Source organism: Pituophis catenifer, unplaced genomic scaffold, assembly GCF_029215685.1.
Source record: "Pituophis catenifer annectens isolate HBS135680 unplaced genomic scaffold, rPitCat1.0.hap2 SCAF_1, whole genome shotgun sequence".
NCBI lineage: Eukaryota > Metazoa > Chordata > Lepidosauria > Squamata > Colubridae > Pituophis > Pituophis catenifer.
The window spans coordinates 135,595,596-135,615,275 of NW_027256881.1; positions in this window are offsets into that span (position 1 = coordinate 135,595,596).

Below are 19,680 nucleotides of genomic sequence, written 5' to 3' on the forward strand. Positions count from 1 at the left end.
ACTGGTCTCAGCACTGGGGTGTTGTTTATTTATTTTATTTTATTTATTTATTTATTTATTTTGTCAAGCATGTATTAGATAACAGATAAGTATAAACATGATTAAGAATACATGAAATGGATACATATAAAAAGGGACACTAGGACAGGGACGGTAGGCACATTGGTGCACTTATGCACACCCCTTACAGACCTCTTAGGAATGGGGCGAGGTCAACAGAAGGCAGTCTAAGGTTAAAGTTTTGGGGGTTTGGGGAAGAAACCACAGAGTCAGGTAGTGCATTCCAGGCATTGACCCCTCTGTTGCTGAAGTTGTATTTTCTGCAATTGAGTTTGGAGCAGTTTACCTTGAGTTTGTATCTATTGTGTGTTCGTGTATTATTGCAGTTGAAGCTGAAGTAGTCATTGACAGGTAGGACGTTGTAGCAGATAATTTTATGTACTACGCTTAAGTCAGACCGAAGGTGGCGTAGTGCTAAGTTGTCTAAGCCCAAAATTTCAAGTCTGGTGGCATAAGGTATTATGTTATGAACAGAGCAGTGGAGGACTCTTCTCATTAAGTATCTCTGGACTCGCTCAATTATATTAATGTCCAATTTGCAGTGCGGGTTCCAGACAGATGAGCTGTACCGGTCCTTCCAAGAGGCAGACCTCCCAAACTGCCACATTCTGGGCCAGCTGCAATTTCTGGACAACCTTCAAAGGCATATTCAGAAAATCTCCTGTAAGGGGCTGGCAATGCGTTGCAAAGAAAGGAGAGGGGGGGGGGAAATTTCTCGGTGCCCCCAGGAGAGAAAAAAGCTTTTCGAAAACACGTGTTCTCAAGGAAATTCTTTTTTAAGCACACTCTTAAATGGCAGCTTGCCATCAAACCATTGTGACAGTCTGGGGGGGGTAGAGCAGATTGACAGTGGCAATTTAAGAGTGCGCCTGAAATAGAAGTCAGTATGAAAAATGCTGAGCTCCATTAAAAATGTTTATTTTTTTCGACACCTGGAGGTTCAATGCAATATTCCCCAAACTGAGGCCCAACCATTCCATTGGGATTCTGAATTGTAAAGTGAATGTACTTATGGGGTGCAAATCAGTGGTGGGTTGCTCCCGGTTTGGTCTGGTTCTTTAGAACCAGTATAAAACCAGTGGGAGACTCCACTCACCCACCACAACATCATCATGGGATGATTGCGCGCTCCCGTTGTGAACCGGTAGTAAAAGTAAGTAGAACCCACCCCCGGTGCAAACCTTCCCTTAGATGCATATTCCGTGTACAAGCCCTGTGGTCTAATTAGTAGTAGTTATTAAAATCATGCCTGGAATGCTAATACAGGTAGTCTTTGACTTACAACAGTTCATTTAGTGACTGTTCGAAGTTACACTGAAAAAAGTGATTTATTACCATTTTTCACACTTACGACCTTTGTAGCATCCCCCATGATCATGTGATCAAAATTCAGATGCTTGGCACCTGGTTCATACTTATGACCGCTGCTGTGTCCCAAGATCATGTGGTCACCTTTTGCAACCTTTTGACAAGCAAAATCAATGCAGAAGCCAGGTTCACTTAACAACTATGTTCCCGACTTAACTGCAGTGATTCACTTAACAACTATGGCAAGAAAGTTCGTAAAATGGGACAAATGTCACTGAACAAATGTCTTACTTAACAACAGAAATTTTGCGCTCAATTGTGGTCGTTAAGTAAATGGGAACAGTTCAGCCCAGGGCTTTGAGAAAGATAGAGTACTCCTTAAGGCAGAGGTTCTCAGAGTGTGCATCATGATCCTCAGGGTTAGGGTTAAGCTTTGGGCTTGAGTGAGGTTGAGCATTTTTACAAAAAAAGCTGATTAGGTTTGCACTGTGACTGGTATATAAACTCATTCCTGCTTACCCAGACAAAAGCAAAGCCCCATATTCATTCATTTTTTATTTATCAAATTTATTGGCCACCTGTCTTACCACAGGGTAATTCTGACAGCACACTTGCTTCAACTGTGGATGCCACTTGCAGAGGCAGTGCAGGACTGCTATCAAAATTTGCACTTGTTTCACCTAGGGAAGGGGTGTCAAACTTAAGGCCCAGAGGCCAGATCCGGCCCACAGGATGCTTAGATATGGCCTGTGGGGTTGCACTGGAAACAGCGAAGGACCAGCCCTCGGTGCCTCTGCCAGCAAAAACAGCACTTGAGAGGGCCGTGGACGGCCCTTGCAAACTCAATTTTTGCTGGCAGAGGGTTGCAAGAGGCCGTCGCAGCTGAAAATGGAGCTTGGGACTCCATTTTCACTAGCAGAGGGCTCGGGCCCCCACAGGCACCCCCAACATTAGTGACATCAAGCTGGCCATGCCCACCCTGGCCCCCCAAGGTGAAACATGATCCTGATGCTGCCCTCAATGAAATTGAGTTTGACAACCCTAACCTAGGACCTAGGCAGACCCATAGAGGTCTTGTCCAGGCAAAACAAAGGCTAGAATAGGTATTAAAAGATGGCTTAAGAGATGGTCCAGCACTGGTCATAACTGTTAATCACAGTTTCCTTCCCTCCTTCCCTTCCCTTCCCTTCTCTTCCCTTCCTTTTTTATATGGACTTGGAATTGCAAAATATGAGGATCCTGGCTTTAAGAAATAGGATAGAATTCAACTCTGTTATTCTTCTAGTCCAACCCTCTGCTTAGGCAGGAAACCCTACACCACTTCTGACAAATGGTTATCCAACATCTTCTTAAAAATTTCCAGTGTTGGAGCATTCACAACTTCTGGAGGCAAGTTGTTCCACTGATTAATTGTTCTAACTGTCAGGAAATTTCTCCTTAGTTTTAAGTTGCTTCTCTCCTTGATTAGTTTCCACCCATTGCTTCTTGTTCTACCCTCCTTTTGGGAGGCACTAGGTCAAGGACATCAAAATCTTCAGCTTGTTGACTCATTGACTCCTTCATGAAGTTCCAAATTATTCATCAACCCCCAAACATTTATTACATGAAAATAATGCTATAAATATCACTTTAACTAATAGTATTATGAATAATAATAATAACAATAATGAATATCCCATCAACCCTTGAGGGTCAGTACTGACCACTTTGTACTAGACAATTATTTCTTCTGCCAGTTCAAATATTACAGCTCCTTTGATTATTTTTTTTAAAAAAAATTGCACTCGTGTCAGAAGCACCCAGTCGCTACCCGGTTGAAAGGATGACTGACATTTACAGCAGATCCATTCAATCCATTTTTTCATTGTAAAAGAGTTCCAGATGGGAAACAGATAAACAAAGTGGCTGGACAAAACAAAACAGATGAGAAATATGAAAATATGATGAGTTTACCCTTTGGCAAAATCCTCATGTAAATGCATTCTTTAAGGCGCATAGTTAATTATTATTTAGAAATGTGTCTTTGCCAACAAAGGCTTTTATTGGCAAGCTAATTCACTTGGTAGAGTTATTGTGATCTTCTCAACGTTGGTGGCTATTTTGACTTATTTATCTGCTCTGGAGAAAATCCATTGTACAAGAAAGAGTTTGACATGGAATCAGTAGGGTGTGAAATGTATTTCCTAAAACATCATACTGGGAACAACCTTTTTCTTGCTGTTCTCATACATTACTACAAATCATCATGTATTTAATCCAGTTTTCTTTGAACAGAATGGTGCACAAAGTATAGTATTATATGCAGAAATATAGAGGTTTGTATTTCCCTTTTATATCTATATATTTCTATATTGTCTGTCTGTCTCTCTATCTGTCTATCTATCATTATCTATCTATATTATGAGCCGCGGTGGCGCAGTGGTTACAGTGCAGTACTGCTACTTCTGCTGGTTGTCAGCTGCCTGCAATTTGGCAGTTCAAATCTCACCAGGCTCAAAGTTGACTCAGCCTTCCATCCTTCTGAGGTGGGTAAAATGAGGATCCAAATTGTTGGGGGCAATATGCTGACTCTGTAAACCACTCTGTAAAGCACTGTGAAGTGGTATATAAGTCTAAGTGCTATTGCTATATTATATCTCTCCTTCCCTCCCTCCCTCCCTCCCTCTTTCTCTCTTTCTCAGAGAAAACCTTCATACAAAGAGGGTTTTTTGGGGTGGGGGGTAGTGGCTTGCCTTTGCCTGCTTCCTAGGGCTGAGAGAAACTGACTGGCTCAAAGTCACCCAGCTGGCTTCACATCTAAGGCAGAACTAGAACTCACAGCCTCCTGGTTTCTAATCCAGTGTCTTAACCATTATATCAAACCATCTCTCTAGTTTGTGTTTGTGTTTTGGTTTTTTTAAAAGCCAGAAAGAGTAGAGACTGAAATTTAGGGGTTTCCCCCACTTTTGAATAAAACTTTATAGTTTCTTTTGATTACTAAATCACTACTATTACTAAATTTGTTGTATTAAATGAACAGCAAGAAGTTCTCAAATGAAATTCTCAATTCCCCAGAAACTTTTCAGCTCATCTCAGTATGTAGCCAAATGCAGCTGTTTGATCAGCATCCAAAAAATCTGTGCACCTGATTGGGCCATCATGACTGCCTATAAATATAATCCATGTGAGTTATGTACATTTAATAAGGTCGCTAGGGGATGGATAACATACCAAATGAAGCAGCTAAGGGGTGAAGTAGCAAAGTAACATAAAAGAGAAGCCATTTGCTAAATTGTCTTCCTCCATTTGAGAACAGATTGAGCTGACTATTAAATAAACCAATCTGCAGATTTCCATTGGACTGTGTTTTATTTTGGTCATGAAATAAAATTTCTATTACAGCAACATGTATCCTACTTGAGCTGGCTGCTGCCAGACTATTAACTTTAAAGAAATAGGGGGGAAACATGCTGTGGGGTAGAGTGCCAACACAGTGCCTGACAGTTGAAGAATTAGCATATTCCTCTCAGTTCAGGCCTACCTACGAAGAAGAAAAATGTATGTTTGAAAAGTGTCTCAATGAGATGTAGCAATTTTGAGGTTCTGTTGAGCACTTTCACAGCTGCCTCTGAAGTTTGCATCTTCATGAGCTACCTAAACTCTGGTCCAGATGAGGGTAATTGTGGTCAGCACTCTGTTCTTTGGGGATGTTACTTCCAGAGTCCCAACTATGATCCCAGAGGATCTGTGTCCAAGAATGGAACTAGCCATGATGTATCCCCATTCTGAAGCTGTCTCCAGTTACTGGAGTTATTAACGGCCCGCTAAATTAATGGGCCTCTGATTACATTGGATGAACCTTTTAAATTTGCTGACTGCCTTAAACATCACACAGCACAGCTTGTTATATAATAAGTTTCAAAGGGTTAAGGAATCCAACAGGAGAATCTCACAATGTAATTTTACTGAATATGGTAGTCATGAGGTAAACAGCATTATCAAGGCACGTTCCCCAAGTGTCTGTGGATAAAATAAGGCACTTAGCTATGTTCTTAAAGCATTTTGCTTATGTTCTTGTCAAGCTAGCTTACAGAAACAATTCCTCTGAAAGCACATGTCAGTGAGAACAATGATAATGACAAGATTTCCATCATTTTAATGGCATTTGATTAAATAAACCACAGAACTGGAATGGCATTGACGCTGAAAGAATCAGACACTCCACAATAAAGTTCTGTGTAAGTGCATAAAACTACATTAAAGTATTTCCTGCTTCCTTTTTTTTTTCAAAAGTTAATTAGAATAGTCATACTCCACTGCTGTCAGACAAGATTTTCTTCTGAATTCTTTTATTTATCAGCCATGAATATTATTTTGATTATTTTTCATGCTGCATTAATTTTCACCTCTCCTCTTTTGGATGCTATTTTAACTTCCCTAAAAATGTTCACTCTTTCCATGTACCAATTATTACTGACAAAGATCTGTAAATAAAGAGTACATAACCATGCACACCAAAATAGATAATTTCAGCATGATCTTTTATCATATTTTATATTAGGGAAGTTTTTCTAAGAGCCCAGGAGAAAGCATGAGAACTCACAAAGTTGGAACTTGTGGAAATGTAGCATGATTGGCATACTAATTTTCCTTATACTAGAAAAAAAAGCAACAATCTAAGAATAAATGTTTAGGTCCCAAGTTCCTATCATCAATTGTACATAACTTGGCAGCCCAGTGGTCACAAAGATCGAGGAGGGTGACAAATAATAGTGCAGGAGAATTTGCTGCTATGGGAAACAGATTAAATAATTCCTTTCGACTATATTTCGTTTTGGTGCTAGAATCATTACTGCCAGGTGAAGACCAAGTTCAGATTACTCACTGCCTATAATCATCTTGTATGACTAATTTTGGAATGAACTGTTTCCCAGCATGCTTAGAATGCTTTGAAAGAGCTAGCGTATTGTTAATTATGTTAGGATAATTATAGAAGGCCAACGAGATCACTTCATCATACCACAAAGCTCATTAATATCGTTCTGATCATGTCCTGCCACCTAATCATCACTTAACATTTGAATTTAAGTTTGAAGCAATCCAAGCACATATAATGGCATTTAATTTCTCTGTCCAGTTCACAGTGATTTGCATATGTCCTCATGCCAGGGGTGAAATCCAGCAGGTTCTGATAAGTTCTGGAAAACCGGTAGCGGAAATTTTGAGCAGTTTGGAGAACCGGTAATACCACCTCTGGCTGACCCAGAGTGGGGTGGGAATGGAGATTTTGCAATATCCTCCCCTCTGGAGTGGGGAGGGAATGGGGATTTTGCAGTATCATTCCCCTGAAGTGGGGTGGCAATGGAGATTTTGCAATATCCTTCCCCTGCCACGCCCACCAAGTCACACCATGCCCACCAAGCCACGCCCACAGAACCGGTAGTAAAAAAAATTTGGATTTCACCACTGCCTCATGCCCTGTTGGTGATGGAAGGTTAATGGTGAAATACATTCCTTATGAAAAAAGGAACAAAAAATGTCTTGTTGCCTGTAGTGCAGGTTATTGTGTGTGTGCATGTATGCGTGCGTGTGTGTGTGTATTTTCCTCTTTGGGATCATTTTTCTTAGCCATTTTCAAAATAATTTCACATTTCAAAATAATTTCTCATCTCAGGCCATTGGTGTATCCTGTAGAATGGGAATGTACAGCTTGTTCAGCTTTCATTCTGTGAAATCAGGCCATTGGCACAGATTGTACTCTAGATTTCTTGATATAAACAGGAGAAAAGGGCCCATGTGGTATCACAAAGTGTAAGACTAGGCTCAGGGAGACCTAGGTTCATCTTAATCTACTTCGCAGGATTGTTTTAGAATAAATTAGATTGTCTGTTGAGAGAGGCCTACAGAGCCTTCCCAGGATGGAACTGTACACAATTGTACAGTTTAATTGTACAGATTATGGGGGCGACATGGCGCACCCATGTAACACCTCTCCTGTGCGAGCTGCACTGGCTCCCTGTGGTCTTCCGGGTGCAATTCAAGGTGTTGGTTACCACCATTAAAGCGCTCCATAGCTTAGGACCGAGGTATATATGAGATCGCCTTCTGCCGCCAATAGCCTCCCACCGGCCAATACGCTCCCACAGAGAGGGGCTCCTCAGAGTGCCGTCGGCCAAACAATGTCGTCTGTCAACACCCAGGGGGAGAGCCTTCTCTGTGGGAGCACCAACCCTCTGGAATGAGCTGCCCCTAGAGGTTCGTATGATCTCCAACCTGCGTACCTTTCGCCGCGCCCTGAAGACTCTTTTATTCCAACAAGCCGGGCTGGCCTAATAGGAATTTTTAAATTGGGTGTTTGTTAGTTTTTAATTTTGTGGGCCAAATTTTATATATTTGTTTTTAAATTGTTTTTAAATTTTGTGGTTTATATGTGTTTTAATATGGCTGTACACCACCCTGAGTCCTTTGGGAGAACAGCGGTATAGAAGTTCAATAAAATCTAAATCTAAATCTAAATCTTAATATTTAATCTGTTTGAATTAAGAATGAAGATGGACAACACACAAACTGTGTAGTCCTCCTCCAATTTGTGATTTTATTTATTTAATTAAGCATGGTTTCACCTAATCTGGATCAATACCACTGAATAAATGAAAGGGGAAGTCTAATCATAATCAACAGACCCTTTATCTTATGGGTGAAATTGTTCTTTTTTTTAAAGAACAACAACTTTCAGATCAGGCCATACATAGTTACAATTAGGTAAGTAGGATCGTGAATTATAGCTGAACAACCCACAATTTTGTAATCATCTTAAAAAGTAACATCTCCCTCATTTGTAATTGTTTGCAGCTTCTTTGTCTTCTAGTTTTGCTTTTTCATTGTGAGGAGCAGGTGAGACACTGACGAAATGAGAGTTTCAGTTCTTAATTTTGCAAATTTGCTTGGCCCAGATTTGTGCCCGAGCTCTAATTCTACAGAACTATTTTTGCTTATGATAATTCATAACATAATGACTACATTCACTGTACTGCAGTGCTGGAAAAGCAACAATAACCGATTTACCCACCATCACTATCACTATATCTCTTTGGGAGAAACGAGCTGAAATCCATGCATAAGTGATTCCCCTACAAAAATGCAATTAATAGAATGCAAAACATCTTTTTGTAGTGCAATATACATAAACAATTAAAATTCCAACTGATTTGTTAAACTCAGTGTGATCATTAATTTTAATCAAGCCAACATGCCTAGGATAATTTTAGTGAATCTTTAACTGGTGAGAGTTCCCTGGGTTTATTATCTCCTTGATCTACATTTGCTGAAAATCACACATCACCTTTTTGCCAGAAAAAATGACTGTGAAAGGAGACATTTTGTAAACATTTGAACTGCTGGAAGCAAATCGGGTCATGGACTCAATAATCAGTTGTCTTTTGCCCTAATGTTGACAGGGCTAAGAAATCCACAGTCTTAACTCAAGAAGGCAGAAACTATAAGTTTTCAAGAGCTGGGGTTGAAAAGCACTGTAGTCACCACAAACCAGACACGGTGATAATAAATCTGAGCCAAAAGACTTTAAGTCATGAGCGTCCGCTGCTTCCGGAGAGGAAAAATTAAAATCCCAAGTTCAGGAATCAAAAACATAACATGGCAAGACTGTTTCATAAGTCACAATATTATGGTACTTAATTTAAATATTTTAACTGTTTATGAATATTTCCAAAGTGCTTTTCAGGAGGAGAAAAAAAAACAGGATAAAAATTAACAAAACACTTAACAATCTCATTTCCAGCCAAATAAAACCCCTCTCAGGCCTGAGCAGTTTAGTGAACGATTGCCAGCCCAAACTGCTTGCTCTTTCAGCTTCATATTCCACACAGGGATTTTATGAGAATAAAATAGGCCATTGATTTTAACTTTTATCCTTCTTCCAAGAATTTACCGCAGAACACATAAGTTTTCCACACCATTTGATTCTCTTAACATGGGCAACCCTGGAAGTGGGAATGACAACATACAGATCCTGATAGCGAGCAAGTTGCATAATATAGCATTCAGTGCAACTTAGACTTGTGTCAGTCGTCATGACATGATTGACACAAATCACATAATTGTGATATTTGCCTGATGACATCATAATGCCCCGTTGTTCTAATATCGTGGCTTGTTTCAGACACCTATACTTTTATTCTGATAGTTTGGTCATGCATCAGTATTTTTTTTTTTAAAATTTAATTTATATGCCGCCCTTCTCCGAAGACTCAGGGCGGCTTACAATGTGCTCAGCAATAGCCTTCATCCTTTTGTATATTTATACAAAGTCAGCTTATTGCCCCCACAACTGGGTCCTCAATTTACCTACCTTAGAAAGGATGGAAGGCTGAGTCAACCTTGAGCCTTGGCGAGATTCGAACCCTGCAGTAATTGCAGGCAGCTGGTCTTAATAACCAGCTTAATAACAGGGTGCCTTAAACCCCTGTACTACCAAGGTATAATGCAGGATAAGGCATATTTGTGCCTTATCAAATCTGTAAAGCCAACCATTAGCTATAAACCAGGATTTCATGCTTATAGTAATGTATGAACTAATCAACTTTTGTTTATTCAGCAATCCATGATTCAACAATCCATGGCTTAGGAAGGGTCACTGTTGTAACATTACTTAGCAAGCTTTGTGGCATAGTAAAAATATAAATCAGAACTGTTGGAAGTGCAAAACACAGAAGGGGACCTACTACCATATGTGGTGGTCATGCCCAAAGGCCAAAAAATTTTGGAAAACAATTCAGAATCAGCTGGAAGAAATCACCACCCAAAAAGTGCCCCTCAGACCAGAAACATATCTACTAGGAATACTGACAAAGAACTATAAAAAAGAGACACAATACTTGATAATACATATCCTGACCGCAGCCAGAATCACTTTCGCACAAATGTGGAAGCTAGAGGACACGCCATCAGAGGAAAAAATAATACAAAAAACAATGGAATGTGCGGAAATGGACAAACTTACCAAAGAGATACAGGGAAAAGAAGATTCAGAGTATTATTTAATTTGGCAGAAATGGTACAACTGGTTAGATAAAAAGAACACAAAATAAGGGAATACCACCCAATGATACAAAAATAAGGAAATAAAATGAAATATCGTTGTATAAACATTGATACATGATGAAAGATAAATATACATAGATATATATATATATAATTACCGAAGTAGCTCTATTTTTAAAGTTCAAGCTGTAAGACTTTTCTGTATAGTTAGTTTATGTATAGTTTGTTTTAATGTCTACGTCTGTATATGTATGTTTGTTTATAAAAAAAAAAATTAAAAAAAAATTAAAAAAAATATAAATCTAAGACTCGCCAATCTTCTGGCATATTAACCATTTATATCCATTTTGTAATCCCATCTGTCTCCTTCAATAAAAAAGATGGACTAGGCAATCTCACTGAGATTTCTGCACCAGAGAAATCAAGCTTTTATATAAGATCTAAACCAGAATTAGTCATGCTTACCTGCTTAGAACTTTAATCTAAACTCACCAGTATCCACCACTTTACATTGTATCCAAGAAGCTTCTTCAGCTCTGACAGGATGGTGGGGAATAGAAGGATTTCTATTCCATGCAGACAGCTGGTCATTTGCAACCTTTTAGAGGGTCATTGAAACTCTTGGAGGTCGTTGAAGCACAAAACAGTTGTTTTATGTGTGCCAAAAAACAGAAGTCTTGTAGCAGCTTTTCCAACTAGCAAATTTTATTAAAAGGCCTAACTTTCATGAGCTGCAGGTTATTTTTTTTTTAATTTTTTTTTTAAATTTGATTTATATGCCGCCCTTTTCCGGAGACTCAGGGCAGCTTACAGTGCGTTAAGTAATAGCCTTCATACTTTTGTATATTTATACAAAGTCATCTTATTGCCACCACAATCTGGGTCCACATTTCATCTACCTTAGAAAGGATGGAAGGCTGAGTCAACCTTGAGCCTGGCGAGATTCGATCTTACTTTAATTGCAGACAGCTGGTGTTAAATTACAGTGCTCTGTCTGTTGAACTATCCAGGCTCCTTGAGGCAGACAGAATCAATTAACAATTGTAATGTATTAAAAACTCATTATATTTCTTGAGACATGTTGAGATAGTCTGAAACACTTTGATGAACACAAATTCAGTCGTCTCTTGCTTAATCATATTGTTAAAAGTCTCATTTTTCCAAAATGGTCACTTTGGAAAGATCTTCAGTAGTGGGTTCTGGGAAATTGAAATATTCTGATACAACTTTGCCCTTGTTTTGAGCCCTGATGTCAAATTTGTGTGCTTTCATTCTTCATGCAAAGTTTGTCCCATTGATCCTATGTAGAATCTGGAAGCATATAGGTATCCATGGCAATTGGTAGGGTACCTGTAAAAGTGATGTTTATGTCTCCATTGTGTAGTTTTACCATGACATCAAAGCAGTGGTGAAATTCAATTTTTTTTACTACTGGTTCTGTGGGCATGGCTTGGTGGGCGTGGCTTGGTGGGCGTGGCAGAATCCCCATTCTCACCCCACTCTGGAACCAGCCAGAGGTGGTATTTGCCGGTTCTCTGAACTACTCAAAATTTCCGCTACCGGAACCGGTAAAAACCTGCTGGATTTCACCCCTGCATCAAAGGGGGAATTAACTACAATTGCTTTTGCATAGGAAAACCAGAGCAGGTTTAATGTCAACTGTCCAGTTGGTGAATCCAGAAAAAGAAACTCCTGGGACATTATTTTACCAAGAGTATACCACTTTACTGAATAAACCACATTGGCACAGGAGAAGCAAAACCAGCTCTGGGTTTCCTGAGCAAAAGCAAGCATAGTTAATACCCCCATTCCCCATATGGGCCACCCACAGTCCAAAACATCCACCAATCTCTTCTGTTCGTCTTGTCATGAGAAACAACCAGCCTGACTAACTAGCTGTGTGTTTTCTGGTCATTGTGATTCTTGCCTTGCTGTGGATTGACTGGGATCATGCCTTGTGAACTTTGAACTTTTCTTGCCTCGTGAACCCTCTTGTATTGTGGGTTTAATTTTACCTGGTAGGTTTATTTTGACTGGGAAACTTCCAAGTTTCTTGGTACAGAGTCTCAATATTCATATAGGATACAACAGAGTTATTAGGGAGACCGGAGTTCAATCTTCTTAGGAAGTCTACAGTGCCTCTTATGTAGCTGGGGAAACTTTTTCTAAGCATCAAGACCTTCTCCATTGACTTTTCCCCAAACATTTTAAGTTTTAGCTTTATTATTAAAGACCAGCCTTTCTTTCCCATCGTGCGCTCTCGCAGTGTCTGTTTTGCAACTCCAATCATCCTTCCTTACCCAATTGCTACAATTGATGTCAAATCTCTCTGCAGGTAATATAGAATAGCAGATGGCTCAATAGAGATCTTGACCCAATGGCTTTTAAGCTATCATTTGCTTGAAAGACAGAGAAAGAGCTCTCTTGACCTTGAACTTTTGGATTATTTCAGCAATTTCAAAATCGGGAACAGAGGAATTCCATAATTTTGCTTACATTGAAATCATTTGACATTTGGGAAGTATGGATTACTTAGTATGGACTCAGCTCCAGTTCCTAAATTCTTCTCAGGGATAATTATAGAATGAAAGTGCTAAAGAATCCTGAGCCTGGTTTTTTTCCTTTTGGTTGTTACTTTTGTTACCTGTCCTACATTTTATTCCTGAATGTCTCTCTTTGATACAGTATTTCATTTCTTTCAGTGTAGGATAAACATTCTTCCAACAGAAATAGCTCAGGGTTGAATTGTGGGGAATGTGATGCTCTCTGAGCTTGGTTATTTGTTTGTAGACATTTCATTGCCCAACTGGATAACATCAGTTGGGTAATGAAGCATTTGCAAACAATCAAACACAGAGAGCACCAAGTTCTCCAAAGAAGTATTATTGTCCAAACTTAAGGCTGACAAACTTTGCTGAGATGCTTTCTTTAAGCATATATTAATAACCCACTTTATTGTGCTTCACCAAACAACTGTGAGATTAGCAAACAACTGTCAACACGTCTTTTTTTTTTTAACAAATGACTTTTATATCTAATTCCATAAAGGAATCTTCACTGTAATCATGTATATATATAGAGAGAGAACTACTGTATTTTTCAGAGTATAAGGTGCACTTTTTTCCCTCCTAAAAGAGGTTGAAAATTTGGGTGCATCTTATACTCCGAATGTAACCCTGCATGGTACCCAAAATGGCTTCCCAGAACAGCTGCTGCCTTCTCTTACCATTTCTGCGCTTTGCCTGCTTTAGTCACTGGAGCTCCCTCCAAGGATCAGCTGTGCTTTTTTTCCCAGCTCCAATGTGAGCGAAGCGATCGTCCATGCTTTGCCTGCTTTTCTAATTGCTGGTCCCTCCAACAGTCAGCTGTGCTTTAGAAACATAGCCCCAATCAGCCCCAACCTCAAAACCAGAGAGTGAACTAATGTGCTGAAGTAATGCCCCAACCAGCCCCAGCCTCAAAACCAGCGAGCAAACTAATGTGCTGGGACTAACCAGATGAATACCTGGTAGGCAGAATTTTTTCCCCCTATTTTCTTCACCAAAATCTAAGGTGCGTCTTATACTCTGGTGCATCTTATACAGGGGTGCTTCGCTCGCACGCACACGCTTCTGCGTATTTGCAAAAGCTTCCTGATGACGTCGGGGTCGGTGGGTGGAGCCTCCCACCAGTTTTACTACTGGTTCTTGTGAACCAGTCCGAACCACTGATCTTATACTCCGAAAAATACTATTCTTCTTCTTCTTCTTCTTCTTCTTCTTCTTCTTCTTCTTCTTCTTCTTCTTCTTCTTCTTCTTCTTCTTCTTCTTCTTCTTCTTCTTCTTCTTCTTCTTCTCCTCCTCCTCCTCCTCCTCCTCCTCCTCCTCCTCCTCCTCCTCCTCCTCCTTCTTCTTCTTCTTGCCTTTTTATTTAATCATCCGCCTATTTGGAAAAGAAGCCTGGAAAATAAACAAGCAAAGGACAAGAGAGGAAAGGAAAGGATACATTCTCTCCATCAGTTCATTTTTTTTCCTGTCTTCCTTGAATATAAAGATTAATCCTCACTTTATTCTTGTAATTATTACAAGACTGATAAGAAGCATCTAGAAGACATACTTTAAAAAACCCAAACATCAGACTCCCAATTCAGACAATAGCCATTATTTGTATGTATTTTTAGAATGCCTTCAAGGCAACGTACAATGACAAAAATTACAATGCTTATGTATTTTGTTATTTACATACAATCTGGGAGGATATTAACAATATAATGAAATGAGATTTCACAGTGTTGAGTTGTAGTTTTGAATTTAGTTTTGAATAGTTTGAATAGTAAGTCGCCCAGAGTCATTGAATGAGTTGAATAAATAAATAAATAAATACATTCCAGAAAATGAAAACCACATTCATTTTTGAAATCTCAGTGGAACGATACTACTTTTGAGTTATCCCATTTTTTTAGAATCCAAAAGAAAATAACTGAATGTTTGATGCCATATACTGGGGGGAAGGGCCCTTTGCTCTCAGTTGAGTTCTCACCTACCTGGTTAAGTTTACTGTCCCCTGAAGAGCTCTGATTGTGTGGAATGCTCTGCTTCCCCCTCATCTTTCCCCAGGATAGCCCCATGTAGGAAATGAGATTAGTCTAATGGCATGGATGTGGCAACCCTAATCTGCCTTTGAAAATCCTTCCCCCAAAGCAGCCCTTTCCTTCATGTAGGAAAAAAAATTAAATAACTGCCATGTGCTAATGAACTATATAGTGCTTGCTTATTGCAATGTGTCCTTTTTGTTTGGTGACAATAGAAGTGGCTTATTAAGAAATATTTCATTGTCCCCATCTCAAGGGATTTGCAGCTGAAGCAATTAGAAGACTTCCTGAAAAGCTCCCATAGATCCGTCAACCAATGGACGTGTATTTGAACTGTAAACAGAAGCTGAGGTTACCATGGTATACTCTTCTGGCAACCAGCAATTGATATTCTTGGCAAATAGCGTGTCTGGGGAAACACACTGCTTCTCTGACTCCTTGGCGCAAAGTAACTTTCCCTCATTATGGCTTTTCCAAGTCCTTTTTCCAAGGCAAAGGATTTGGATCCTCAAATTCATTCAAGGAGGTATGTTCAGCCATTGGTTTCCATATGTTATTAGTGACTATTGGCATTGAGATTTTGCATAGAATTTTGCTCAAAATGCCCTATAGGGTGTTGTTCTCACAGGATGTAAGGCAGAGGACATACCTCTTCAAGGGGACTTAAATTTCTCAGATGTCTCCTACACCTGAGTGGCGTAGGAGGCTAATGCCTCCTACTAAGGCAGCATTTAATATCCAGCTGCCTGCAATTACTGTGAGTTCAATTCTCACCAGGCTCAAGGTCGACTCAGCCTTCCATCCTTTCTAAGGTGGGTAAAATGAGGACCCGGTTTGTGGGGGCAATAAGCTGACTTTGTATAAAATATACAAAAGTATGAAGGCTATTGCTTAACGCATTGTAAGCCGCCCTGAGTCTCCGGAGAAGGGCGGCATATATATATATAAAAAAAAAAGAGATGTATTTGACTTACAATTTGAAGCCTGGAATTCGGCAGGCCCAGGTCTAGACTGTGTAATCTCAGAACCATAACATGGCTTGATGCTTGCCATAGAAAAGCTGTCACAAATAAACACAAAAAGAACATTGCAGGCCAGTAAGGAAAGTCCTAAAAATGAATTTGTCATATTTTGGTGGTGCTATAATAGCTGCTGTGTTTTGTTTTGTTTTTTTAGAATCTTTATGTAACCTGCTTCTGTTATTAACTCTGGATTTTGTTCAGTTTGAAACTAATTATTGCACTGCTTTATTTGGGTTTGTATTCTGAAAGGCAACCTAAAAGGATTCTTAAATGCATGCTTGTTCAAATAACTCTGAACTTTAGAAATGGAATTTATAGGATATTTTATAGTAGGCTATTCTTAGAAATTACCAGGCAGGATATGGAGATTCTCTGACTCAGGAACTCAGTGCCATAGTGTGTGGGCAAGCCAAGACTCCTCTGAGATGGACATTCTGAAGAACAATTATGTGCAAGAAAAATTGGAAGGTAAGACATGCCCATGGGATATCACAAACGGGATCCCACTCCTATGAAGCTTCACAAAAACTACATATTTCCATGAAGGATTTGAATGCACGTGCATACTTAAAGGCAGAATACTTACAAGATAATAGAATACAATGCTGAATTCAAGCTCTTTTAAAATGAGTTCTACATTGTAATTTAGGCATTCCACAAACTAGTTCCTGTTAGATATATCAGGCTCCATCACCCTTGACATACCATGTTTCCCTGAAAATAAGACCCTGTCTTATATATTTTGAACCCTGAAATAAGCGCTTGGCCTTATTGCCATGCACTCAAAAGTCTGATTGGACTTATTATCAGGGGATGTCTTATTTTGGGGGAAACAGGATAGTAGCTAAATCTATGATGGTTGGATATTTGTTTGTTTATTCATTTCCCACCTTTTTTATTTTTACAAATAACTCAAAGTGGTGAACACACTTTCCTTCTCCTATTTCTCTCCCTCAACTGTGAAATCAGTTCAGCTGCGAAAGAGTAACTAACCCAAAGTCACCCAGCTGGCTTTTATGGCTAAGGTGGGACTTGAACTCATTTCCAGCCTGGTGCCTTAATCATTACACTAAACTGATGGCAACTGTAGTCTTTCCATTTCAAGCTCTGTTGGAGAAGGTTGATAGCTTTGCTATGAAAGTGACTTTATTTCACTGGGATTATTTGGAAGTGTCTCAGTTGGATCATTCTTCAGGTAGTCCTCCACTTACGATCACAATTGAGCTCAAAATTTCTCTTGCTAAGGGAAACATTTGTTAAGTGAGTTTTGCCCCATTTTACGGCCTTTTTGCCACTGTTGTTAGGTGACTCACTGCACTTGTTAAATTAGCAACACAATTGTTAAGTGAATCTGGCTTCCCCATTGACTTTGCTTGTCAGAAGGTCGCAAAAGGTTGATCACATAACCCCAAGACACTGCAACCGTCATAAATATGAATCAATTGCCAAGCATCTGGATTTTGATCACATGACCATGGGGAAGCTGTAATGGTTGTAAGGGTGAAAAAATAGTTGTCACTTTTTTCAGTGATGTTGTAAGTTTGGAAGGTTACTAAATGTAACTATTGTAAATTGAGGATTACCTGTAGCTATAATAGATAAAACAATATTGAAGTCAATCTAAATTTGATTTAGTAAAGTAGCATTAAATAAAACATTCAGGAAATAAATTTGGACATTTATTTATTTATTTATCAACAGTTGTTCTATAACATTGATACAGGTAATCCTCGATTTACAACCACAATTGAGCCCCAAATTTCTGTTGTTAAGCGAGACATTTGAGTTTTGCCCCATTTTACAACCTTTCTTGTCACAATTGTTAAGTAAATCACTGCAATTGATAAATTAGTAACCTGGTTGTTAAGTGAATCCGGCTTCCCCATTGACTTTGCTTGTCAGAAGGTTGCAAGAGGTGATCACATGACCCCCCTAGACACTACAATCATCATAAATATGAGTCAGTTGCCAAGCATCCGACTTTTGATCATGTGACTGCAATGGTCATAAGTGTGAGGTTGCTACAATGATCATTAAGTGTGAAAAAAGGTCATAAGTCACTTTTTTCAGTGCCGTTGTAACTTTGAACAGTTGCAGTTACAACAGTTACAACACTGTTGTAAATCAAGGACTATCTGTAGTTACAGAGCATCCCAAAGCAATGCACAAATTCTAAAAACCTTTTAAAATAAACGAGGTAAAAGCAATGTATTAAAAGATAATGTCAGCCATGTTCTGAAACATTTGAAAAACTGATTTATTCCCTCTGGCGCTGGGATAAGATATTAGGTGAATTCTGCTGTAGGGTTGTACACTGTCTATTTCTTTGAGAACCTTGGCTCCATTGTTTAAATGTTATTATTGTGGTTTTTAATTGTGATAGTTATGTTGTATGGTACTTGTTTAAGTGTTAACTTTTCTGAAACAAGAGTGAGATTGGAGAAAGTCAACACAGATTACAAAATCTGGGTTACAAAAGGCGTGTAACCCTGTAATGTTATATGGGAAACACCTTGGGAAATTGGGTGAAGAGACTGTGCCAAGGGAGCAGTCAGATAAGTTACAGCATAGCCCACAATTGCACAATGAAATGAGCAAGAATCTCAGAAGAGACCTTCCCTAGTTTCACAGACTGTAAAGAAGATGGAGGGGGAGGTAATTGTACTTTGAGACTTGCAAAATTCTGTCAATGTAGCTTTAAAATAAGGTAGAATTAGTTCATCTGATGATGATTCCTATCTGGTTTATCCAGAGGTGGGATTCACTTACCTTCCGTACCGGTTCGCAAATGTGAGCGCGTGTGTGCTCGCTTGCTTTGCTCACATGCACCACTGTCCACACATGCTCAGCCTTTCATGCGCATGCCTTCCACGCATGCACACAGCCTCCAAAACTTAGCTAAATAGCACGGCATTATGTCAGAGTGGGTGGGCGGGGCCTACCACAGTCGCTGCTACCGGTTCGCCTGAACTGGATGGAACCGGCTGAATCCCATCACTGGGTTTATCCCTCAAGACTGACAAAACCACATCAACGTGGGCACAGGGCTTACTAGCCTGCAGGAAGGCTATTCCAGGTGTCTTCATGTGGAAAGTCGCCCTTTTGTCATTGCCAAGAAGCAGCCCATGGCATGAAGAACAGGATCTCCTCAGAAAAGTAAAAGTGCCCATGAAACAGATAGAATCCAAGATGTTATTCCACCTATGTTGATCCTGAATTAGTATAACATGTGGGCATTTTAGCCCTCCTCCCCAAGGAGTAGCATAAATAATATAATTAAGTACTGAGTTGTAGCTTCCAGACCAGACTCAAGATCATCATCAGCTCATAGTGTGAAATAGCTTTAAATAAGTTTGCAAATGTTTTGTATGAATGTAAAGTTAGCATTATACAGTAGAGACCTTTTGAAAAATTCATTCAGAAATCAGCATGGATTGCTTTGTCCTACACCACCCTCTTTTGTCCAAGATCTGTTTTGCAATTTTAAGCTGTTTGCAATTAGAAGGCAGTTTATATGAGTGTTGTAATAGAGGCCGTTTGAAAGTCTCGTGTGACTTTTCCCTTCACAAACAATTTTCAAAGTCTACATGAAAACATCTCTCAATGCGTGCATGTTGGGAAAGATTTTGTGAGGATATGCTCTGGCAAATGCAGCTGCTTTTTCTGTCCTAGTCTCCATGT